This window comes from Amblyraja radiata, unplaced genomic scaffold (assembly GCF_010909765.2).
Source record: "Amblyraja radiata isolate CabotCenter1 unplaced genomic scaffold, sAmbRad1.1.pri scaffold_5_ctg1, whole genome shotgun sequence".
NCBI classification, from domain to species: Eukaryota; Metazoa; Chordata; class Chondrichthyes; order Rajiformes; family Rajidae; genus Amblyraja; species Amblyraja radiata.
Genome location: NW_022630641.1, coordinates 95562 through 122701, shown reverse-complemented (window position 1 = coordinate 122701; position 27140 = coordinate 95562). Strand labels below are relative to the sequence as shown.

The following is a 27140-nucleotide window of genomic DNA, read 5'->3' as shown; positions in this document are numbered from 1 at the left end:
GATTTGGCTTCCACAGCCTTCTGTAGCAAAGAATTCTACAGGTTCACCACCCTCTGACTAAATAATTTTCTCATCATCTCCTTCTTAAAAGAATGTCCTTTAATTCTGAGGCTCTGACCTCTACTCCTGGACTATCCCACTAGTGAGCTTAACATCTGTAGTTGGTAAGTTACGGGAGAGTATTCTGAGGGATAGGTTATACAAGCATTTGGATGGACAATGGCTGATTAGGGATAGTCAGCATGGTTTTGTATGTGGGAGGTCATGTCTCACAAATCTGATTGATTTTTTTGAAGACGTGACCAAAATATTGAAGAGGGCAGAGCTGTAGATGTGTACATGGACTTCAGTAAGGCGTCCGACAAGATTAAGCATGGTAGGCTGCTCTGGAAGGATAGATCGCATGGGATCCAATGAGAGATAGCTGAATGGATAGCAAATTGGCTCCATGGAAGGAAGCAGAGGGTGATGGTGGAAGGTTGCTTCTCAGATTGGAGGCCTGTGACTAGTGGTATGCCTCACGGTTTGCTGCAAGGCCCATTACTGTTTGTCATTTACATCAATGATTTGGATGAGAACATACAGGGCAAGATTTGCAGTTTGCTGATGATACAAAAGTTAGTGGTTTTGCAGATAATGAAGATGGTTGTGAAAGATTGCAGCAGGATCTGGATCGATTGGCCAGGTGGGCAGAGGAATGGTTGATGGAATTTAATATAGAAAAGTGTGAGGTGGTGTATTTTGGGACGTCAAACAAGGGCAGGACGTACACAGTAAATGGTAGGCCTCCGGGTAGTGTTGTAGAGCAGAGGGATCCAGGAGCACAGGTGTATGGTTCCCTGAAGGTCGAGTCGCAGGTAGATAAGGCGGTAAAAAGGCTTTTGGCACTTTGGCCTTCATCAGTCAGAGTATTGAGTATAGAAGTTGGGAGGTCATGTTACAGTTGCATAAGACGTTGGTGAGACCGCATTTAGAATATTGTGTTCAGTTCTGGGCACCATGTTATAGGAAAGATATTGTCAAGCTTGAAAGAGTTCAGAAAAGATTTACAAGGATGGTGCCTGAAATAGAGGGTGTGAGCTATAGGGAGAGGTTGAGTAGGCTGGGTGTCTATTCCATGGAGCACAGGAGGATGGGGGGAGATCTTATTGAGGTATACAAAATCATGAGAGGAAAAGATCGGGTTGATCGAATCGAGGACCAGAGGACAGGTTCAAGGTGAAGGAGAAAAGATTCAATATGAATCCGAGGGGTAATTTTTTCACACAAAGGTGGGTGTATTGTGGGTGGGAATTTGAAACGTAACTTCTTCACACAAAGGGTGGTGGGTATATGGAACAAGCTGCCAGAGGAGGTAGTTGAGGCAGAGACTATCCCAACATTTAAGAAACAGTTAGACAGGTACATGGATAGGAAATCTGATGAAGGGTCTTGATTGGAAACGTCACAGATTCCTTCTCTCCTGCCTGTCCCGCTGAGTTCCTCCTGCATTTTGTATCTATACATGGATAGGACAGGTTTCGAAGGAAATGGACCAAATGCAATTAGGGGGACCAGTGTAGCTGGGACATGTTGGCTGATGTAGGCAAATGGGGCCGAAGGGCCTGTTTACATGCTGTATCATTCTATGACTCTATGACTCTATAACCTACTAGCCTGCATGTCTTTGGGATGTGGGAAAAAACCAGAGCAACTGGAGTAAACGTATGTTCTCACAGGGAGAACGTGCAAAGTCCACACAGACAGCACCCAAAGCTAGGATAAAACCCGGGTCTCTGGCGCCGTGGCAGAGGTGTGCCCTTTTTATTTTGCGAATGAACATTTTTTAACTTTCGACTTTTAAGAGAAAGAAATTCCATATTCTCAAAGATACATTTCTTTGATCCATTGGTAGTGAATTGAGTGACAAAATAAAATTGAGCTTGGAGGCAAGTGCAATAAGAGATAATCTCTCCTGAAAATGAATGTTGTGCCTGCTAGTATTCTGTAGATGTGGATGCAGATACATCCAGAATTATGGTGGAAACAACTTTTCAAGTTGGTAAACTGTATTATTTTGTTTCACCCTCATCGTATGTTCCATTCCCACCTCTCTTTCAAGCGCCTTCTTTCCTGCACAATTCTGCTTCACGCTGTTTCCACTAATTTTCATCACATTTTTTCAATTACACTTTCTGTCTCTCCCACTGAGTCCTCCTTTGTCCTGTTCCATCTATCCACCAGGTGGGACTAGTGTAGATGAGACACATTGGTCGGTATGGGCAAGTTGGTCTGAAGGACCCGTTTCCACGCTGTACCACGCTATGACTCTCTAGGTTAGCCCTTTCCTTCACTGTGTTTCTCTCGACAATCACAGTTTTTTTTTCCTCTTTCTTTTTACAGCCTATATTTCCCTCGAAGATTAAGGAGATTCAATATGTCATCGGATACTGTGTAGAACTGCTACAGAAGTATAGCAGAGAACATACAGTATTGACTGGTTACAACATAGCCTGGCTCATGAACTCGAATGCCCAGGAGTGAAGGACACTGCAGAAGGTGATAGCCTTGTCCTTCGCGGCAACTGACCACCCCCCCCCCCCCCCCCCCCCATCATCATCAAAGGGATCTACAAGAGGCACACCTAAAAATGAAAGCCGACATCAACAATACACACCACACTGGCCACATTCTCATCTCACTGCCTTCGGGAAGAAGGTACAGGAGCCTGTAATCCCGTGAACTCCTGATTCAACATCAGCTTCTTCCCAGAAACCATTAGACTCTTGAACACCACACAACACCAACCACAACCTTACCTCCGTGACTATAGAAACATAGAACAATAGAAACATAGACAATAGGTGCAGGAGGAGGCCATTCGGCCCTTCGAGCCAGCACCGCCATTCATTGTGATCATGACTGATCATCCCCTATCAATAACCCATGCCTGCCTTCTCCCCACATCTCTAGACTCCACTAGCCCCTAGAGCTCTATCTAACTCTCTCTTAAATCCATCCAGTGACTTGGCCTCCACTGCCCTCTGTGGCAGGGAATTCCATAAAGTTACAACTCTCTGGGTGAAAAAGTTTTTTCTCACCTTAGTCTTAAATTACCTCCCCTTTATTCTAAGACCATACTTATTCTATACTATGACCAACTATGGATTTTGTTTTGGTCAGTTTACATCAGTTTAACGATGTTATGATCTGGTTACCAAGTATTGTCATATTATTGATGACTGTATATTTATTTGGTGCGCTGTTGCATTAGTGTGCCGATAATGCTGCCGCAAATAAGAACTTAATTGTGGAAACAACTAAGTGCAGATGCTGTTTCAGAAAAGAAAAACATAAAGTGCTTAAGCAATTCAGTGAGTCAAGCAGCATTTCTGGAGAACAAATCATAGCATGTACTAGATATTCCTGTATTCAAGAGAGAGTTAAATATAGTTCTGAGGGCTAACGGATAAGGGATATGGGGAGAAAGCAGGAATGGGGTACTGATTTTGGATGATCGGCCATGATCATATTGAATCACAGTGCTGGGTCGAAGGGCCGAATGGCCTACTCCTGCACTATTTTCTATGTTTCTATAGGTGAACACATGAGAGAGGGGTTCCTGGCAGGCAGGTGGTTCGACAAAGGCCAGAGATGAAAGCAAAAGATATGAGACAATAGGATTGAAAAGTTGCAAATTATGAATCCAGAGGAAAGAGTGTAGGTGGAGATGGAAGGGGAGGAAATAAACAGATGTGACTCGAGGGAGAATGTACAAATTCCGTACAGACAGCACTTGTAGTCAGGATCAAACCTGGGTGTCTGGAGCTAGAAGGTAGCAACTCTACCGCTGCGCCACTGTGCCGCTGGGGGGCATTTGGGGGTCTAATTCTGACTAACGTGAATAACAGAAAACCATTTCCCAACTAGAGAAAGATTCCCAGATTCCTGGGAGTCAGGAGACCTCAATTCCACCTTCCTCAACGGAAGCTGGATTGGTTGCTGCACCTCATTAACCTCCCTCTTCCTTCCCTGGAGAGCCTGATCAGTCCCAATCTATGTAGCCGACAACTGTCTAACCACCTGCATGGATCATAGGACAGTTCAGCACAGGAACAGGCCCTGCGGCCCACAATGTCAGGCAGCCAAGTGATGCCAAGTTAAACTAATCTTTGCATGCATGTGATCCCTATCCATCCATTCCCCGCATATTCTTGGGTCTATCCCAAAACCTCTTAAATGCCACTATTGTACCTACCTCCACCACTATCTCTGGCACTGTTCTATGTTTAAAAATAATTGCCCTGCACACCTCTAAACTTTGCCCCTTTAACCTCAAAGCTTGGCCGCCTAGTCTTTGAGCCTGTTCAGATTGGGGAGAAAGGTTGTGACTGTCTACTCTGTCTATGCCTCTCATAAGTTAATCAACGTCAATCAGGTATCCCCTCTGAAGAAGGGTTTCGGCCCGAAACTTCGCCTATTTCCTTCGCTCCATAGATGCTGCTGCACCCGCTGAGTTTCCCCAGCAATTTTGTGTACCTTCGATATTCCAGCATCTGCAGTTCCCTTTTGAACAGGTATCCCCTCAACCTCTGATACTCCAAAGAATACAATCCAAGTTTGTTCAGAAGATAGACACAAAATGCTGGAGTAACTCAGCGGAACAGCCAGCATCTTTGGAGAGAAGGAATGGATGGTGTTTCACATCGAGACCCTTCTTCAGACTTCACCTTACAACTAACACTGGTAAATATCCTTTGCATCCTCTCCAAAGCCTCCACATCCTTCCTGTCATGGGTGACCAGAACTGCAGCAAGAGTCCAAATGTGGCTGAGCCTTCTGGGATATGGCGCCATAAGCCATAAGCAATGTGCGAGGATATTCAGAGGCAGCATTTTAAAGACATATAGACATTGGGTAGTTTCTGTCCAAGGGTGGCACGTTGGCACTGCAGTAGAGTTGAGACCCGGATTCGATCCTGACTACGGGTGCTGTCTGTATGGAGTTTGTACGTTCTTCTTGTGACCGCATGGGTTTTCCCCGGGTGCTCCAGTTTCCTCACACATTCCATAGATGTACAGGTTTGTCAGTTAATTGACATGTAAATAATTATAAATTGTCGCCAGTGTGAAGGATAGGGTTAGCGTCCAAGGATCGCTGGTTGGCGTGGGTTTGGTGGGCCGAAGAGCCTGTTTCCGCGCTGGATCTCTAAACTAAAGTAAATTTCCATGCTGTCTATATGCTGCTAGACATTGAAAACGATAAGAGGTTCATTCCCACTGCCCCATCCTGTTCCCACCCTGTCTTCTTCAAATTGGTGCCACAGTGTCTCTATCTGACTTGGAACTCGACAATGGGATGTGAAACCTAATGCTTCATATTAACACCCATCTCATTAAAATATATGATGCACCAAAAAAAACTCAAGAGGGTAAGAATATTAATGCGATCAATGCCATAGTGTTCATACAAGGGATGGTTTCACTATGGAAGGAAAGGGAAGATTGGAATTCAAGACAAAGAGTCGATACAAAGAGGCTCTTCAGCCCGACTTCAGTTCACACCAGCCAATATGTCCCACCTACACTAGTCCCATCTGCTCGCGTTTGACCCATATCCCTCCAGACCTGTCCTCTATCCATGCACCTGTCTAACTGTTTCTTAAATGTTGAGATAGTCCAAGCCTCAACTACTTCCTCTGGCAGCTTATTCATTCACCCACCACCATTTGTGTGAAAAAGTTACCCCTCAGATTGATATTTAATCTTTTCCCTCTTCACCTTAAACCTATGTCCTCTGGTCCTCGATTCACCTACTCTGGGCAAGAAACTCTGTGCAACTACCTCGATCTATTCCTCTCACGATTTTATACACAAATTAGTGTTCTGATTCATAAATGAACAGTGAAACCTTCTTTAATTTCTCTGCCTTGCTGAATCAGTTACTTCTCCACAAATCAACACAAAAGCATATACTGAAAGTTACTAGTTATACGACACTGGTTAAGGGCCTCTGGAGAGGCCCATTTACATTTTCAGTTTATCATACAATGGCCTAATTTGTAAACAGGCTAATAATAGAATCCCATAATTCTCCTCGAAACAAGTTATCTCTCTTGTTCGTACAATTAACACTAATATGCTTTGTGTTTAATTATTTTGCAGTATATTAGTTCTTTACAAAAGCAACTTGTTATACTGATGTGCATTGTAAAATGGTATTATTACATAAAGCATTTGATTACATTACATCACCTTACATGTGCTACCTTATGCAGCTCCAACAGAATCGAGGGCTCAAGCACTCTCAGTGTGAAGTGTGGGAGATGAGGCAGGATGACACGGAGACGAGGAAACACTTTTTCTCACAGAGAGTGGTGAGTGTGGAATTCTCTGCCTCAGAGGGTGGTGGAGGCAGGTTCTCTGGATGCTTTCAAGAGAGAGCTAGATAGGGCTTAAAAATAGCGGAGTCAGGGGATATGGGGAGAAGGCAGGAACGGGGTACTGATTGGGGATGATCAGCCATGATCACATTGAATGGCGGTGCTGACTCGAAGGGCCGAATGGCCTTCTCCTGCACCTATTGTCTATTGTCTATTGTCTATTGACACTCACTGTCAGAAAATCCTACTGGCATTTCAAATAGTTTGTCTCATAATGGAAAAGTCACACATTCAAAAAATATGTCTATAATTTCTAGGAGCAGAGTTCGGCCGTTCGGCCCATCAAGTCTACTCCGCCATTCAATTGTGGCTGATCTATCTTTCCCGCTCAACCCCATTCTCCTGCCTTCGCCCCGTAATCCCTGACACCCGTACTAATCAAGAAGAATCTGTCAATATCCGCCTTAAAAATATCCATTGACTTGGCTTCCACAGCCGTCTGTGGCAATGAATTCCATAGATTCACCACACTCGGACTAAATAAATTCCTTCTCATCCAAACCGCTGGGCCTGTGTTCTTGTCCCACTAAAGGGCCCCATCCTGCACTGTTCTATGTTCTATAAATGATATATTAAGGATCCAACCTCATGTTTTAGAGACAATACAGTCACCGAGGCTTCTTCAACTCATGCACAAGACAGTTAATGGGGGTTAGACGCAAAATGTTGGCGTAACTCAGCTCGTCAGGCATCGTCTCTGGAGAAAAGGACTAGGTGACGTTTCGGGCCGAGTTCCTTCTTCAAATAGAATCGGGGTTGTTGGTATATGTGACTATTTGATTGGATAAAGACGGAATGACTTTTTCTTCAATGTTCAGGGTCTTGTAAAGCTTCTATACTAAGGTTAGCATGTGGCTGCCTGACTCACCCTTTTGCAGGAGATACTAGCATCTGCAGTTCCTTGTGTCGCTGACACTCTTTGAATGATCTTTAGTTCTGCTGTTTTTGTTCATTCTGATAAGTCTTCCGTCCCACGTATGCTGTTCCTTTGTCTGGTAAATTGCATTGAGAGTGACCAGATTGTTTGAAGCATAGATATTATATTTGATCCTATTATAGATCTGTGCTTTTATTTAAACAGGCAGCACAGTGGAGTAGCAGTGGAGCTGCTGTCTTACAGCGCCAGAAACCCGGGTTTGATCCTGACCACAGATGCTGTCTGTACGGAGTTTTTATATTCTCCCTGTGACCGTGTGGGTTGCTCTGGGTGCTCCAGTTTCCTCCCGCACTCCACAGACATGCAGATTTGTAGATTAATTGCTTTGGTAACATTGTAAATTTTCCTTAGCGTGTAGGATAGTGTTAGTGCAGAGGGTAATCATTGGTTGGTGTGGACTCAGTGGGCTGAAGGGCCTGTTTCCGTGCTGTATCTCTAAAGTCTAATAGTCTAAAGTCAAAACCATCTTCTTCCCCATGGGAGTCATAGAGACAGACGGTGGAAACAGGCCCTTCGGCCCACCTCGTCCATACTAACCAAAATGTCCCATCTGTTTGTCCCATTTGCCCACATTTGGACCTCATCCCACTAAACCTATCCTCTCCAATTACCTATCCAAGTGTCTTTTAAAGTGCTGTTATAGTACCTTCCTCCACTACCCCTTTTGGTACCCCATTCCAGAGCAATATGAGTGAAAAATTATTCCTCAGTTTCCAATTAAATGTTGACCCTTTCTCCTTAAACCTATGTCCTCTGATTCATGATTTCCCCTACCTTGGGTAAAATACTCTGTAATTCACCCCATCAACTCCCCCCATGATCTTATACACTAGAAGATCACCCCTCAGCATCTTGCAATCCAAGGAATAAACTCCGGGGTTGATAAACCTCTCCCTGTAGCTTAGGCCCTCTTGTTCTGGCAACATCCTCGTAAATCTTTGCTGCACTTTTTCCAGCTTAACAACGTCCTTCCTCTAGCAGAGTGATCAAAACAGAACGCAATACTCCAAACACTGCACCGATATCTTCTGAGTTACTGTTTTCTGCTGGAGCAGTCTTTATGGTACTTCTGTGCTTCGACTGATGCTTTTCACCCCACGTTGAGCCTTAGAATGCCCAGCGGTGGAGCAGTGGAGGAGGACACCACGGTTATGCTTGGCCAGGCCGACCATGCAACGTTGCCAGGACAACGGGCCTGCATGGTCAGGTCAAGAACCCTGCACTTAGAACAACTGGGATGTGAAAATGGCACCAAATTATGACTCTGTATAATGTCTCAGTGTACTTCTGCTCCATACTTGTACTGTAACTGAGATGCTTATCTACGACGTATCTAAGTGCTTATGTATAATCGCAAATGCTGAAGTAACTCAGCTGAATAGGCAGCATCTCTGAATAGGAGGAATGGGTGACGTTTTAGGTCGAGCCCCTTCTTCAGACTAAGAGTCAGGGAAGAGGGAAACGAGAGATATGGAAGGGTAAGGTGTGAAAACGAGAGATCAAAGGGGACGGAAAATGTAGATCATTGTTAGCTCGGGGAAGGTGACGACGAGGCATACAATGTAAAATTTAATCAGAAGGACCGTCAGACTGGTCAGAGAACTGGGATGGGGGAGGGATGGTCAGAGAGGGAAAGCATGGGTTACTTGAAGTTAGAGCAGTCAATATTCATACCTCTCGGTTGTAAGGAGTTGGAAAGGCTAGATACAGGAAGATTGTTCCCGATGTTGGGGAAGTCCAGAACAAGGGGTCACAGTTTAAGGATAAGGGGCAAATCTTTTAGGACCGAGATGAGAAAAAAAAAATTCACACAGAGAGTGGTGAATCTCTGGAATTCTCTGCCACAGAATGTAGTTGAGGCCAGTTCATTGGCTATATTTAAGAGGGAGTTAGATGTGGCCCTTGTGGCTAAAGGGATCAGGGGGTATGGAGAGAAGGCAGGTACAGGATATTGAGTGGATGATCAGCCATGATCATATTGAATGGTGGTGCAGGCTCGAAGGGCCGAATGGCCTACCCCTGCACCTATTTTCTATGTTTCTATGTTTCTATGTAAGCTGCTCAAACAAAATATGAGATGCGGTTCCTCCTATTTGTGTTGGGCCTCACTCTGACAGTGGAGGTGTATAATGATACCTGTACTGAACTGTACACAAAAATGAATTTCACGGTACCTCAATACATGTGACATATTAAGTACCATTGACCATTGATCATTACTACATTGTAGAGGGCAGGCAAATGAAGGATGATCTTGTTGATTTCCAGCTTGCAGAATTTCCTATCTCCCCATCAAGATTCAGGATTCAAGATTCAAGAGAGTTTATTGTCATGTCTCCCTGATAGGACAATGAAATTCTTGCTTTGCTTCAGCACAACAGAACATAGTAGGCATCACTAAAACACAAGCGACCTGCAAACAGTGCAATATACTAAATTCCTATCCTATGCTTAAACGATAGAGCTACTGCCTTACAGTGCCAGAAACCTGGGTTTGATCTTGGGTGCTGACTATACAAAGTTTTTACGTTCTCCCCATGACCTGCGTGGGTTTTCTCCTGATGCTCCGGTTTCTTCCCACACTCCAAAGACGTACAGGTTTGTAGGACAATTGGCTTCGGTAAAACTGTAAATTGTCCATTGTGTGTGTTGGATAATGTTAGCGTTCAGGGATCGTTGGTTGCCGTGGACTCGATGGGCCAAAGGGAATGTTTCTACGATGTATCTCTAAACTAAACTATACTGAACTAAACTAAAAGGCTTAATCAACAATTACCTGAAGCACACAAAATCAAAATCAAGAAATCATACACTTTTTAAATTTGCAGATTATTTTATATATTGCTGATAGCAGCTCTTCCACTATAACCAGAAAGATCATAAGGGAACAATTATGGGTAGATTCATTAAAAAAAAACGATTTCAATGCCGCAGTCACCATATACATAATTAAATAGAGCAGATTGAATGCAGTGTGAAGTGTGCCATTCAAGTTCTTTACATTCCTGAGGTGACCAAATGAATAATTCGTTTTTGTGTTGCTCTATCAGTTTGGCTCTGATCGCTTTGTGGCATGTCAGTCACTTTTAATGTAACAATGACTACAATTTCACTGCATCTAACTTACTCAGATTGAAATGTCTCAATCAACTTCTCCTACAGTTATTATTCTTTGTTACATCCACGTAATCAACTTTTGATTGTTGCTTGGATTCTAAAATCAAACAACAATGTTTATAATTGACTCGAATGGCTACAGACAGAATTTCTACGAACACTTTCAGCCACACAGAGGGTTCAAAATGGTGACAGAGTGGAGAAGAAGGGTCTGCCTTACCTGTCAGCCATCTTGCATTGAAATAAATGCAGTTGAATGCATCAGTCTTTCCTCACTCCATGCCATGCTCCTGCCTATCCAGTCTACCGAACATGCTCTCTTGCAGTCTGAAGAAGGTTCCCGATCCGAGAGGTCCCTATCGGTGTTCTCCAGAGATGCTGCCCGACCCACTGAGTAACTTCAGCACTTTCTGTCTTTATTTGTAAACCAGCATCTGGAGTTCCATGTATCTACATTTCACTGCTCCACTGTGAAATCTCTCGCTAATCCGAAGAAGGGTCCCAACCCGAAACGTCACCTATCCATGTTCTCCAGGCATGCTGCCTGACCTGCTGAGTTACTCCAGCACTTTGTGTCTCTTTTTGTAAACTAACCTCAGCAGATCTTTGTTTCGACAGAATCACTGTTACTCTATGTGCCAATATTTAATGAACAGTACTCCAAGACACAAGATAAATGCATGCAAAGTAAAACAAATATGGACTGACTATTAATGATGTCAATGTGTAAATGTGCAAATAACAAATATTAAATTAGGCTCATAATCCTCATTATTTTTCTCTGGAACCTTGCCACTTAAAATAAGCTTTTTGCTGCTTTTGTTTGGACTGCAATGCAAAGATGTATCTCACATTCTCAATCAGGATCTTCAGATACATATCAGATCAGATCTTTAGAGGAATAGATTGGGTAAATGCACAGAGTCTCTTGCCTAGAGCAGGCTAATTGAGGACCAGAGGACATAGGTTTAGTTGAAGGGGAAAAGATTTAATCGGAATCAGAGGGGTAGCTTTTTTCACACAAAGAATGATGGGGGTATGGAACGAGCTGCCAGAGTAAGTAGTTGAGGTCGGGTCTATCCCAACATTTAAGAAACAGTTAGACAGACACATGGAAAGATTATAAGATCATAACGTCATAGTGATAGGTGTAGAATTACGTCATTCGGCCCATCAATTCTACTCCTCCATTCAATCATGGCTCATCTATATGTCCCTCCAAAGCTCCTGCCTTCTCCTGCCTGTCCATTCTCCTGCCTTCTCCCCACAACCTCTGACACCCATACTAATCAAGAATCTGCCTTAAATATATCCATTGACTTTGTCTCCACAGCCTTCTGTGGCAAAGAAATCCACAGCTTCACCACCCTCTGACTAAATACATTTCTCCTCATCTACTTCCGAAAAGAACGTCCATTAATTTTGCCGCTATGACCGGGTTAGGACAGGACAGGTTTGGAGAGAAACGGGCCAAACGCGAGCAGGTGGGACTAGTGTAGCTGGGAAATGTTGGTAGGTGTGGGGAAGTTGGACCGAAGGGCCTGTTTCCAAGCTGTATCACCCTATTACTCTATGACTATGAGATCAGCTGATCACACAAGTTATACAGTGGCATTAATTTAATCCCTACATGAAGTGCAGAGTTAGCTAAAAAACTGGTCGTATATAATGACAAGTGCATTTGTCATTGCGCTCTCTCTGAACTATTCTGCAATCAATGTTTCCTCATGACAGTCCTAAAAATAGATGGCATGATGTTGTGTGCATATGATTTAATCACCAGGGAGCAAAAATGAAATAGAATTGTTACCCGAATTAGACTCATCTCAAACATGCATCTTTAAATCCGACTAAATGGTGCAACACTGTCATAAGGTCTTGTGCAGGTAGAATTGAAAAAAAATCTCTTGCGAAGCATCACGTTTTTGTGCTTTACTCAAGAGACTTTTATCTAAAATCCAATAATTGAATTCAATCATATCCTTCCTGCCCATAAAACACACAAAAAAGGAATTTGCCTCGGGTCCTGTGTGCACCGAGGTATGTGCAGAATGCCAGCCGATGAACATCACACATTTTGACCTCATTTACGCAAAATTCACAGTGGAGTTGAAACTTTGTTTATCAAAGGGGTCCTGTTTTACCTAGTTTGCAGCAGCAGAGAACGGGATGCCTGCTTTCTGCAGGTTGATCCCATTTTAAGTATTTCCTTTACGTTCCCACATTGCAGGAATTCCCTACTCCAAGAGAGTTGTCTCCGTTCCATAACAGAGCACATTTAAGGAAAGACACAAATGCTGGATGAACTTGTAACTTTGTATTTTTTTAATTTAGTTTACTTTAGAGATACAGCACGGAAACAGGCCCTTCAGCCCACCGGGTTCGTGCCAACCAGCGATTACCGCACACTAACACTATCCTACACCCATCAGGGACAATTATGTTTACATTTACCAGGCCAATTAATCTATAGACCTGTACGTCTTTGAAGTGTGGGAGGAAACCAAAGGTCTCGGAGGAAACCCACACAGATCACGGGGAGAACGTACAAACTCCGTACAGACAGCACCCATAGTCAGGATCGAACCCGGGTCTCCGGCACTGCATTCGCTGTAAGGCAGCAACTCTACCGCTGCCGCCCAAAAACGTGGCAACTCTTGTACTTACAACAAATTAGAGTCACCTGACTCAGCGTGCTAATGCTAAACACTTGTAATGTATCTGAGATGCTTATCAAATAAGTTTCTAAGTGTTTATATTTAGGGATACTTGTACTGAACTGTATATAAAATATTTCACTGTACCTCGGTACATGACAAATAAAGTACCATCCCACACCATTGTGTACTGCCTAGGCAGGATCTGCTGTATAATTCTATGGGGTTGTGTGCAAAATAAAGCATTTCTTGATTAGTACGGGTGTCAGGGGTATGGGGAGAAGGCAGGAGAATGGGATTGAGAGGGAAGGTGGATCAGCCATAAATGAATGGCAGAGTAGCCTTGATTAGCCTAGTTTTAAATGAAAATTGACAAACATCAAGCATTAGGTTAAGGGAAATTCTGTAGGACCATAAGACATGGGAGCAGAATTAGATTATTTGACCCATCGAGTCTGCTCTGACGATTGATCATGGCTGATCTATTTTTCCCTCTTAACCCCATGCTCCTGCCATCTCCCCCGGACCTTCGATGGTCTTAACTTTTGAAGAACCTATCAATCTCCACTTTAAAAATTCCCAATGACTTGGCATCCACCTCCATCTGCGGCAATGAATTCCACGGATTCACCACCTTCTGGCAAAGGAAATAGCTCCTCATCGCCATTGTAAAGGGGAGTCTGTGCCACTTGGTCCCAAACTTCCCCACTTCTGGAAACATTGTCTTCCTTCAGGATAAGCTTCAGAAAGAGCAAAAACCTCTGGCTCAGAACAAACAAATCTAATGCATTACAATGTGATTGGGTAGCACTGTTTCTTCATCACCCAACCTTGCCACCGCTGGTTGTTGGAACCTGACTGTCTCCACAATGCTCTGCTGCCAACTCCAAGCCTTTCTCCCTCCCAAACTCCAAAATTAGCACGTAACAGTTACCTTCATTCAAGAAAGGCTTCAACATCTGGTAAAGCTGATATAGTGGTTCCTGATGACCAATAACTTCATAAGTTCCTGTCCCACATCCAAAATAATCGTTGCTGGGCCCTTTGATGGAATAATTCGTTTTGTTTAATTTAGTTTAGTTTAGAGGTGCAGTACGGAAACAGGCCCTTCAGCCCACCAAATCCACGCAGACCAATGATCACTGCTCATTAACACTACCTTACACATACTAGGGACAATTTTATATTTATACCAAGTCAATACATCTTTGTACGTCTGTATGCCTTTGGAGTATGGGAGGAAATTGAAGATCCTGGAGAAAACCCACGCAGGTCATCGGAGAACGTACAAACGCCGTACAGACAAGCGCTGGTGACAATGACCTTTTGGGCTAAATTACAATGGTTCTATTTAATTTTAGAAAAAGTTTTAACTGCATATTCCAGGCCTACAGGCTGGCTCCATTTATTGGCAGATCTTGCTGAAGTCAGGGCTCATAATCATTGTAGAAGGCTCTTGATATAAGCATCTGGATAAACAGGGTCTGATTAGGAACAGTCAACATGGATTTGTGCCTGGAAGGTCATGTTTGACTAATCTTCTTGAATTTTTTGAAGAGGTTACTAGGGAAATTGATGAGGGTAAAGCAGTGGATGTTGTCTATATGGACTTTAGTAAGGCCTTTGACAAGGTTCTTCATGGAAGGTTGGTTAAGAAGGTTCAATTGCTGGGTATAAATGCAGGAGTAGCAAGATGGATTCAACAGTGGCTGAATGGGAGATGCCAGAGGGTAATGGTGGATGGCTGTTTGTCAGGTTGGAGGCAGGTGACTAGTGGGGTGCCTCAGGGATCTGTGTTGGGTCCACTGTTTGTCATGTACATCAATGATCTGGATGAAGGTGTGGTAAATTAGATTAGTAAGTATGCAGATGATACTAAGATAGGTGGTGTTGTAGATAATGAAGTAGATTTCCAAAGTCTACAGAGAGATTTAGGCCATTTGGAAGAATGGGCTGAAAGATGGCAGAGGGAGTTTAATGCTGATAAGTGTGAGGTGCTACATCTTGGCAGGACAAATCAAAATAGGACATACATGGTAAATAGTACCGAATTGAGGAATGCAGTTGAACAGAGGGATCTAGGAATAACTGTGCATAGTTCCCTGAAGGTGGAATCTCATGTAGATAGGGTGGTAAAGAAAGCTTTTGGTATGCTAGCCTTTATAAATCAGAGCATTGAGTATAGAAGTTGGGATGTAATGTTAAAATTGTACAAGGCATTGGTGAGACAAATTCTGGAGTATGGTGTACAATTTTGGTCGCCCAATTATAGGAAGGATGTCAACAAAATAGAGAGAGTACAGAGGAGATTTACTAAAATGTTGCCTGGGTTTCAGCAACTAAGTTACAGAGAAAGGTTGAATAAGTTAGGTCTTTATTCTCTGGAGCGCAGAAGGTTAAGGGGGGACTTGATAGAGGTCTTTAAAATGATGAGAGGGATAGACAGAGTTGATGTGATCAAGCTTTTCCCATTGAGAGTAGGGAAGATTCACACAAGAGGACATGACTTCAGAATTAAGGGACAGAAGTTTAGGGGTAACATGAGGGGGAACTTCTTTACTCAGAGAGTGGTAGCTGTGTGGAATGAGCTTCCAGTGGAAGTGGTGGAGGCAGGTTCGATTTTATCATTTAAAAATAAATTGGATAGGTATATGGATGGGAAAGGAATGGAGGGTTATGGTCTGAGTGCAGGTAGATGGGAATAGGTGAAAATAATTGTTCGGCACGGACTTGTAGGGCCGAGATGGCCTGTTTCCGTGCTGTAATTGTTATATGGTTATATGGTTATTGACCCAAAATGTAATCTATTCATGTTCTCCAGAGATGCGTTTGACCTGCTGTTACATAAATTGATACGTTTTAGGAGCAGAATTAGGCCACTTGGTCCATCACGTTTATTCCGCCATTCAATCATTGGATTCATGTGGTGACATAGTATCATGAAAGCCAACAGTTTCAGGTATGGGTGAAAGATGATTTAGAATATTTAAAAAAAAACATCTCACTGTGGCAATGGAATAATCTCCCTCCTGCTTTCCTTCTTCACTTATTCCTTCTCTTTCACTTTTTCTTTATTGGTTTTTCACCCATGCTCACTAATCTATTCTTCACTTTTCGCAACCTCTTTTTCTTCTCTCCTTTCTCACTTCTCTCTTTAAAAAAAAAAAAGTGAAGTTGTACAGAGAATGTAATATGTTAACATCATTTTTGTACCAATGCATTGTACTCACTTCTAATAAATAAAATATTTAAAAAAATCATGGCTGATCTATCTCTTCCTCTCAATTCCATTCCCCATGCCTTCTCCCCATAACCCTCACACCCTTACTGATCAATACATTGGATAGTGGAGATACGCCTGTATTTTGTGTAATATTTTTGTGAATGCTTCCAAAATGTTTCCATTCATCAGAATTCCCCAGGACAGAAAATAATTTCAAAAAGCCTTAAAGTATAAATTCCGCCTGGTCTCTCTTTTAAATGGGCTAGCCCTTATTCTGAAACTACGTCCCTTAATTGTAGAAACTCTATCCTACAGGTGTCATTAAGATCACTTCACATTCTCCTAAACTTCAATCAAAGTAGGACAAACTGCTCACCATTTCTAAATATGTCAACCTCTTAATCTCAAGAATCAACCCCATGAACCTTATTTTTACTATCTCCAATTATTGCAAGTTGTCCTTTAAGTCTATGAACCAAAGCTGTACACAGTATTTCAGGTGTGGTTTCACTAATTCTCTCAAGGTTATGTTATATTCCATGCCCCTTGCCATGAATGAATGAACGAATGAATGAATGAATGAATGAATGATTGAATGAATGAATGAATGAATGAATGAATGAATGAATGAATGAATGCTTTATTGTCACATGTGACAAGTCACAAATGAAATTCTTTGCTTGCATACCAAAGGTATGCAAATAGTCGCCACATAGAGGGCGCTTTCAAAGTTACAAAGTGCCCCTGCGCCAGGCCCCCCTTCGTTCTCCCCCTCCCCCCTCCCCCACGCCGGGTCCCCATTGTTCTTCCCCCTCCCTCACGACAGTCCCCGCCACGCCAGATCCTCCTCTGTTCCTCACTCCCACGTGGTCCATCCTCGACTGTCGCTCGGCGCCATCATCGACCGCCGCACCGAAGATTCCATTAACATTCCTCATTGCTTGTTGCGCCTGCTCGCTAAACAGTTCTGCTCAGGACCCCGAAACGTCACCCATTCCTTCTATCCAGAGATGCAGCCTGTCCCGCTGAGTTACTCAAGCAATTTTTGTCTATTTTGCATCTATCTTCAGTGTAAACCAGCCCCCTGCAGTTTCTTCCTAAATATTTGTGCTTCATGTATTAGGACACCAAATCCTCTGGAGTGTAAAGCACACTTCCTGTAAGATCAAGGAAGAGAATACACAGGAACAATTCTGCATCTGTCAAACTGCTTCTGAAAATATCCCCAAACATGAAATCTAGAATCACTGCAGATGCATTAAACAATTACCTTCCGTACTGTAAGTCCTCAGATTAATTTTTGGAAGTATAATTCCCTCGACACAAAGTTTCAAATGCCATCTGTGGATGCTGCTGTGATACATCAGTCAGGGAAATCAGACCATCAGCAACATTTTCCTCTTTAGAATCACTAATAGGTTTTGTTATCCATAATGGTCACAAATAAAAGAAAGACAAATGTTACAAACTGGCCAAGGGAGTAACAAAAATCAACACGATTAACATGTTGGGATTTCTCGCCATTCAACACTGAAATTTGCTTCAGGCAATGCTTATTAGCCTGTTAATTTCACCAAAAAAGAGTTTTCATTAATGCTCCCTGTGTAAGTAACCTATGCCATTCTCAATCATAATTACTTTCCGCGACTAATATTGTAATGTTGTGCCGTAGACGTCTGCAGTAATCACGTAATCTGTGGGCACTGAAGTAGTGGAAGGTTGATTGTATAATGTCACTTCGATTCAACGGTGGTAACAGTTTTCAGATTTTCAGCAAATTCCGTCACATTTCACATTTCACTTTGGTATTAGGTTCAGGTTGGGGGCATTTAATTTTATAATCATATATAAATGTCACACAAACTCACGACGGCCCTTGGTTTGATTGTCTGCTCGTAACAAGAATTACATTCAATAAGTTGTTAATATTCAGCTTGGCCATCGGAACCCTGAAAATAATTGTCCTGTACATTTCATAATTGAAGCAAATCACACATTGATTTCCAACCAAGCAGCTATTAACATTATGCTTTAAACAACACAACCCCCCGATAAATCACCAGTCTTGACAATATGATAAATAATTGCCTATAGAAGATGATTCTGAATGAATTTCAAACATGAAAGCATAAATGTCAGGGTCAATGACCTGAAATGTCAATGTCATCTTACACAGCAGCACAGCAAACGACAGAGGGAAACGGAGAATTTGATTTAAACACGGCATTGTTTATAAATGTGTAACGCAATATAAAACTGCCATCAAAAAGGATTATTGGGGGATCTGTCCCAGTAACTGCAGCAACCATAAATGTACCCAAAATACCCCAACAAACAGGGTAGGAGTGTAAGTAAATTTCTGACCTTGAGTCGCACAAGATACTATTAGAGCAGATGAAGTAAGTTCTAATGAGCATCTTTAAGAACATAGAACAGGACAGCACAGGAGCAAGCCCTTCAGCCCACTATGTTAGTGTGAAACATGATGCCAAGTGAAACTAATCTCCTCAGTCTGCACTGATCTATGTCTCTCCATTCCCAGCAAATCCATGTGCCGATCCAAAAGCCTCTTAAATGCTACTATTGTGTCTGCCTCCACCGCCACCCCTGGCAGCACGTCCCAGGCACCCATCACTCTTTGTGTAAAATAGTTGCTCCTGCACATCCCCATTAAACTTTGTCCCTCTCACCTGAAAGCTGTGCCCTTGACATGTCCACCCTGGGAAAAAGGTTCTGACTGTCTACCCTGTCTATGCCTCTCAAAATGTTCTATACTTCTATCAGGTGTCCCTCAATCCCACTGGAGAGGAATGAGAAATACAGGCAGAGAGATTTTGAGAGGGAATTCTAGCATTATTGAGTTTAGCCCAAGTATCTGCCTTAAAACGTCAGAGACCCGGGTTTGATCCAGACCATGGGTGCTGTTTGTATGGAGTTTGTACGTGACCCACGTGGGTTTTCTCCGGAAGCAACGGTTTCCTCCCACACTGCAAAGACGTACAGGTTTGGAAGTTAATTGGCCTGGTAAAAATGTAAATTGTCCCTAGTGTGTGTCGGATATAACCATATATAACCATATAACCATACAACAATTACAGCACGGAAACAGGCCATCTCGGCCCTTCAAGTCCGTGCCGAACACTTATTTTCCCCTAGTCCCATCTACCTGCAATATAACCATATAACAATGTGCTATTGTACAGGATAGTGCTAGTGTACAGGGATCGCTTGTCGGCGCGGACTTGGTAGGCCGTAGGGCGTGCTTCCGTACTGTACCCCTAAGCTAAAAAATAATAATCTGAAGGAAAAACAATAATGCACTGAATATTACAGGGGATATTCAAGAGCTCAGAAGTGCAATCGTGCAGAGATCATGGACAACAGGAGGCTACAGAGTTAAAGAGAGGTGTTGAAAACATGGGTGAAAATTTTAAGATTAGGGACTGGGAGGTGAAGGTCCAGAACAATTCAAATAAAAGATTATATCTCCAATTAAAAGTGGGGCAGAATGGTGAGAAAATAAAGCTTTTTATATGAAAGCACATTGTGATTGTAACAAGATAGAAAAAATAATGAAGCAACTAAAAATGTAAATGAGCGAACAAGCACTACAGAGCTGTAGTCGCAGAGTCATCAAAGCTGAGCATTATATACTCCAGAACAGTTATCTTTTGGAAAGAAAAAGAAGGAAAACCCTGATAATAAGGAATAGAATAAAGGCAGTAGATAGAATACACTTTTATTCAGAAAGTCATGAAGTAGAATCAACTTGGACAGAGTTAAAAAATGGTGTGTGGGGAAAAACATGGGTATGCATTGTCTATAAGACCCCATTCATAAAGGAATTGTACAAAATCGGGACATGAAAGTCAAATGAAACAAGGGTTGTAGAAGAATCAAGGCAGACTTGAATTTACTTACAAAACTGGGAAAACTCTATGCTACTATTGTGTTTGCCTCCACCACCACCCATGGCAACACGTCAGATTAGAGTGGAGGCCGAATTTATGGAATGCTGAGAAGATGGTTTGCGAGATCAGAATGTGAAAGAACGAGCCAGAGAATAGGCTATTTAAAAGTTAGTATTGTGAAACGAGTAAAGGTTAATCAATAATCTCTCAGTTACGAGGCCTTTAGGCAAGCATGGTCGTAATCTGTGGGAAATGTGTACATGGATTGAATGCAACTTAGTTCAATAAAGAGCAGGATCATAAATCTGAACAAAAATAGGAGGCTATGGTGTATTGGGACAATAGATTAAAAGTTACGACAGGAAACGAGGGATAGCTAATGTTAAAACAATTAATATAGAGCATACAGCAAATGCATATCCCTTTAAGAGAGTAAAGCTCAAAATGAAAAACTATCTGACTGTGAAAACTAGAAAATTAAAGATAGTATTAGATCAAAAGGAAAGGCTAAAAAAGAGCAGAGAGCCTGAGGAATGGAAACATTTCTGAATTCATCAAAGCGGGACCAAAGTATTGATAAGGAAACAGGGAGAAGAATATCAGAATAATCTAATAAAATAAAGAAACAGACTGCAAAAGTTTCCCTTGACACATAAAAAGAAAAGGCTTATCAATTGTCATAATTGATTCTTTACAAACCGAGATAGAAAAATTATATATTGGGAAATCATGGCAGATAAATTAAAAGTAATGTCAAGAAACTGCTGATGCTGTTTTACTAAAGAATGATAAAGTGCTGGGTTAAATCAGCGGGTCAGGCAGCATCTCTGGAAAACATGGATAAGTGACATTTTGGGACTGAAAAAGGATTCTGACCCAAAATCACACCTACCTCTCCAGAGATGCTTCCTGACCCATTGAATTACTCCATAATTTTGTGTCTTTATTGGTCAGAAAATATAATCAGATATCATGTAAGGAGCGGGCGGGTGATCGATTGGCCGCAAGGACTCAATGTGCCGCAGCATTGCTTGTTTCCACACATTAAGTTGAGGTAGTTGAGGCCAGTTCATTGGCTATATTTAAGAGGGAGTTAGATGTGGCCCTTGTGGCTAAAGGGATCAGGGGGTATGGAGAGAAGGCAGGTACAGGATACTGAGTTGGATGATCAGCCATGATCATATTGAATGGTGGTGCAGGCTCGAAGGGTCTATTTTCTATGTTTCTATGTTTCTATGTCTATGTTAACTTTGAACTACTATACCATGTGTCTGATTTCACAGAAGGAACAATATTGCTTTTGGAAATAGTAGAAGCCAACAGATCCAGAGTTAACGAGGAAATGAAATAAATTAGCTTTGGTTTAAAAAAGCAATGGAGGTTAATGGGGTTGAATAATGATAAATGCCCAGAAGTCGATGACTTACATCGCTGTGTTTCCAAAATGGTGGTGAAGGAGATAATGAATGATCTTGTCGTCATCTTTGATTCCATGACTCCCACAGATTCAAAGGTAGTAAATGTAACTCCACCATTTAAGAGAGGGGCCAGCGTAAACGCCTGACATCAGTATAAGGGAAATTGCTGGAATCTATTGCTAAAGAAGAGCAATAGATTCTCTTATTTGCTGATAATAACAAGACCAAGCAGTGTCAACATGGATTTATTAAACTGAAATCATATTTGACAAATCTGTTAGAGCATTTTGAGATTGTAACTAGCAGAACAAATAAGGGAGTGATGTGGTGTATTAGGAATTTCATAGGCATTAGTTATTAAATAAAACATCAAAGGATTTTTTAGTTAAGATTAGAAATAGGGCCTTCAGCCCATAGAGTCTGCGCAGACCAGTGATCCCCACACTCTTACACTATCCTACACTCATTAGGCACAATTTACAATTATACCAAGCCAATTAACCTACAAAACTGTACATCTTTGGAGTGTGGGAGGAAATCGAAGATCTCGGAGAAAACCCATGCAGATCACGGGGTGAACGTACAAACTCCATACAGACAGTACCCATAGTCAGGATCTAACCCGTTTCTCTGGCACTGCAAGGCAGAAACTCTACTGCTGTGTCACCGAGCAGGATAATAAATAAAATATTGGGATGGACATTGGATTGGTTAATGAGCTAAAAGTGGGGAGCTGGAATAAAGAAGTCATTTTTGCATTAAGAAATTGTGAGCAGTGGGAAGGAGGGGCCCCAACTGATCGCAGTCCAGACCAATGAGTTGGAGGAGAAGACAAATGGTCTGAAGAAGGGTCCCGACCCGAAACTTCACCCATCCTTTTTTTCTCGAGATGCTGCCTGACCCGCTGAGTTACTGCAGTACTTTGTGTAATTTCTCCAAGTTTGCTGATGATACAAATCTAGATGGCAGTGTATGTTCTGAGCAGGATGTAGAGAGGCATCACAGTATATATGGGCCGGGTACATGAGTGAGCGTACAACAGATGAAATATATTATTGGACAACGTGAGTTCATCCACCTTGTCAGTAAAAATTGAAAAGCGAAATGGGAAATTGAAAGATGTTGAGACACTTGGGTGTCCTTGAGCATAAATCACTGAGAATGATCGTACAGGTGCACCAAGCGATTTAGTATGTCAAACAGAATGTTGCCGTTATTTGCTAGAGGATTTGTGTACAGACGTGTGTACAGACGTGCCGCACGGCAGACTGTGGTGCTATATCTCTCCTCCGGCAGCAATCCTCACTCGCCAGCCAAGGATCAGCAAAACCCGTCCTCGAGCCCAGCTTGTCCCCGATGACCGGAGAACTGAAGAGGAGGGTGGAGAGAGATGGGGGCGTACGCAAAGAACAAAGAGATAGTTGGGGGAACCTCATTAAAACTTACCAAATATAGAAAGGTCTGGATAGTGTGGATGTGGAGAGGATGTTTTCACTAGTGGGAGAGTCTAGGACCAGAGGTCATAGCCTCAGAATAAAAGGACGTTCCTTTAGGAAGGAGATGCCGCGGAGTTTCTTTAGTCAGAGGATGATCTGTGGAATTCATTGCCACAGACGGCTGTGGAGGCCAAGTCAATGGATATTTTTCAGGCAGAGATAGATAGATTCTTGATTAGCACGGGTGTATAGGATTATGAGGAGAAGGCAAGAGAATGGGGTTGGATGGAAAAGATCGATCAGCTTGATTGAATTGTGGAGTAGACGATGGGCCGAATGGCCTAATTCTTCTCCTATCACTTATGAACATACGTTATTCACCCTCAAGGTCAGCTGCGAGAGGCAGCACTGGGGCACAAAGAGGGACGACGGCATGAGACGAGGGCTGGAGGCCCTGCAATAGCCTGGGGTTCGACTAGTTCTGGCGCCGCTCCTAGAGACTGAGCGAGCCGACAGGACGCGGCCTGCAGCAGCATGGAGTGGTGGAGCAGTGGTGGAGAACGGCGCCTACAACTTCACTTGGCCGCTCCAAGAGACCCTGCAATGCCGCCAGGACGTATGGCCTTTATAGTGAGCTGCACTTAAATAAACTTGGACTTAGAAAATGGCACCAAAACCTGGCAACTCTCGTATATTGTCTCAGTGGACTCTTTCTATACACTTTGTACTTAAGCTAGCATTGTGCTTATGTGTAGAAATACTTTGCTGAACTGTATGCAAAAAATAATAGTTTCACTGTACCTCGATACATGTGACAATACAGAAACCATTGAACCATTGTCATGTTGAGGTCAGGCCTTAGTACCAAAGGAGTTATGAGTCAAGAGTGTTTCATTGTAATATCCACCAACAATAAAATTCTTACTTGCAGCAGTGCAATATGCCTGTAACGCAATAGACACAGATAATATATAATAAACAAAAAAAATAACAATTAATGACCCCAAGGTTAGGTCGCATATTGCTGGGACTATTGTAGATGGGACATGTTGGGCGGTGTGGGCAAGTTGGACCGAAGAGCATGTTTCCACACTGTAAGTCTCCATGACGTCATACAAGAGCCTAAAAAAGCCAAGAATCCTGAGTGCAACTCTAGATAATCCACCGTTCACCGCTTGGTGTTGTGTGGTATTCAAGAGTCTCATGGTTGTTGTGAGGAAGCTATTCTTGAACCTCACGGTTTTCGGGTTCCTACGCCTTCTTCCCGATGGTAGGAATGAAATGAGAGCGTGTGTCCTGGGTGGTGTGGGTCTTTGTTAAAGCTGGCTGTCTTTTTGAGGCAACACCTCCTATAGATCCGTCCTATGGTGGGGAGGTCTGTACCCATGAGGGCGGCATGGTGGCGCAGTGGTAAAGCTGTAGCCTTAACACTGCTTGCAGCCCCGAAGACCCGGGTTCGATCCCGACTACGGGTGCAGTCTGTACGGAGTGTGGAAGTTATTCCCGGGACCGCATGACCTTGCTCTGAGATCTTCAGTTTCCCCCCCCCCCCCCACACTTCAAAGACGTACAGGTTTGTAGGTAAATTGGTTTGGTATACGTGTAAATTGTCCCTAGTGTGTGTAGGATAGTGTTAAAGTGTGGAGATCGCTGGTAAGTTCGGACTCATTGGGATGAAGGGCCTGTTTCCCAGCTGTATCTTTAAACTAAATGAAAAGTTGTATGCGATAGAGGATGTGCAGCAAATATTCACCAGATTAATTCCCAGGATACGGGAATGCCTTATGAGGACTGTATGCGTGGACTACTGAGTTTGGAGAAGTGAGATATCATAGAGCCATAGAGTGATGCAGCGTGGAAACAGGCCCTTCAGCCCAACTTACCCACAACGGCCAACATGTCCCAGCTACACTAGTCCCACCTGCCTGCACTTAGTCCATATCCCTCTAAACCTGTCCTATCCATGTACCTGTCTAACTGTTTCTTAAACATTGGGATGGTCATAGCCTCAACTACCTCATCTGGCAACTTGGTCCATACACCCACCACCCTTTGTGTGAAAAAGCTACCCTTCAGATTTCTATTAAATCATTTCCCCTTCACCTTGAACCTATGCCTCTAGTCCTAGATTCCCCTACTCTGGGCAACAGAGTCTGTGCATCTACCCGATCTATTCCTCTCATGATTTTGTACACCTCTATAAGATCAGCCCTCATCCTCCTGCGCTCCAAGAAATAGAGATCCAGACTACTCAACCTCTCCCAATAGCCACACCTTCCAGTCCTGGCAACATCCTCATAAATCTTCTCTAAACCCTTTCAAGCTTGACAATATCCTTCCAATAACATGGTGCCCAGAACTGAACACGATATTCCATATGCGGTCTCACCAACATCTTATACAACTGCAACATGACCTCCCAAATTCTATACTCAATACTCTGACTGATGAAGGCCAAAGTGCAAAAGCCTTTTTGACTACCTTATCTACCTGCGACTCGACCTTCAAGGAACCATGCACCTGCTCTCCTAGATCTCTCTGCTCGGCAACACTCCCCAGAGGCCTACCATTTACTGTGTAGGACGTCCCAAAATGCAAGACCTTACATTTACCTCTATTAAATTCCATCAACCATTCCTCAGCCCGCCTGACCAATCGATCCACCTTTCATAACCATCTTCACTATCTGCAGAACCACCCACTCTTGTGTCATCAGCAAACCTGCTAATCTTGCCCTGTATGTTCTCATCCAAATCATTGATGTAGATGACAAACAGGTTGGGGCCCAGTACCAAACCTGAGGCACACCACTAGTCACCATCACCCTCTGCTTCCTTCCATGGAGACAATTTGCTATCCATTCAGCTATCTCTTCTTGGATCCCATGCGATCTAACCTTCCAGAGCAGTCTACCGTGCAGAACCTTGTCAAATTCCTTATTGAAATCCATGTACATAACATCTACAGCTCTGCCCTCATCGACCTTTTTGGTCACATCTTCAAAAAATCATGTTGACTATACCTAAACAGCCCTTGGCCATCCAAATTCCTGTGTAAGCTATTCCTCAGAATACTATCTAGTAACTTTCCAACTACAGATGTTAAGCTCACCGGCCTATAGCTCCCAGCATTTTTCCTGCAGCCCATCTTGAAAAGAGGCACAACAATTTCCACCCTCCAGTCTTCCAGCACCTCTCCTGTATTTAAGGACCTCATAAATTTCAACTAGGTTGAAACTAGGCCGAGGTTCCTTTCCCCTCAAATAACCTGTTCCAGTCCACTTGAGCGAGACCTTCTTTCATACCCTCAAAGTTGGTCTTACCCCAGTTGAGCATTTTAACATGTGGGCCCTCTCTGTCCCTATCTATAACTATCTTAAACCTAATCGAACTGTGGTCACCAGTCCCAAAAGGCCTCCACAAACACTTCATTAACTTGCACTTCCCAATGACCCAACACTAGATCCAATGTTGCCTTTTCACATGTGGGGGCCTCTATATACTACTTGAGAAACTCTCCTGAACACTTTTGAGGAATTGCACTCCATTTAAACCCTCATCCCATTGAAACATATAACAAATTTACAGAGCACAAGATAGATGCAGGGATAATGTTTCCCTGGCTGGATTAAATCCAAAGGATATATCGAAAAATAATGGGTTGGCCATTTGTTACTGAGCTGAGATACAATTATTTCTTCCAGTGGACATTTAATCCTGAGGGTGCTTACTGCGGTCTTTTCACGACAGAGAACAATTGCATTTCTGGATATTTAAGGGCATGAAAGCAGTCTCATTGTCTGTAACACGTAACTCAATAGATATTTTTAAGGCACAGACAGACAGGGTTGGCGGCGCGACCGACGTCGCAGCGGCCTCTGCAGTCCGTCTGTCTTTATTTATTTTATTGTCCTGTTGAGTGTATAGTTTGTGGTGGGTTTTTGACTGTGTATGTGTGGGGGGCGGGGGGGGGGGGTGGGTGGGGAAAACTTTTAGATCTCTTCCCTGTACGGGGACCCGA

The 27140-nt window shown here is 42.9% G+C and overlaps 1 protein-coding gene across 1 annotated transcript in view; it reads right to left on the bottom strand.

Annotated features, from left to right (window-relative positions):
- The window catches only part of LOC116970170 (catenin alpha-2-like), a 161427-nt gene that overhangs the window by 58536 nt on the left and 75751 nt on the right, over positions 1-27140 (bottom strand). The gene's annotated exons all lie outside the window — the stretch shown is intronic.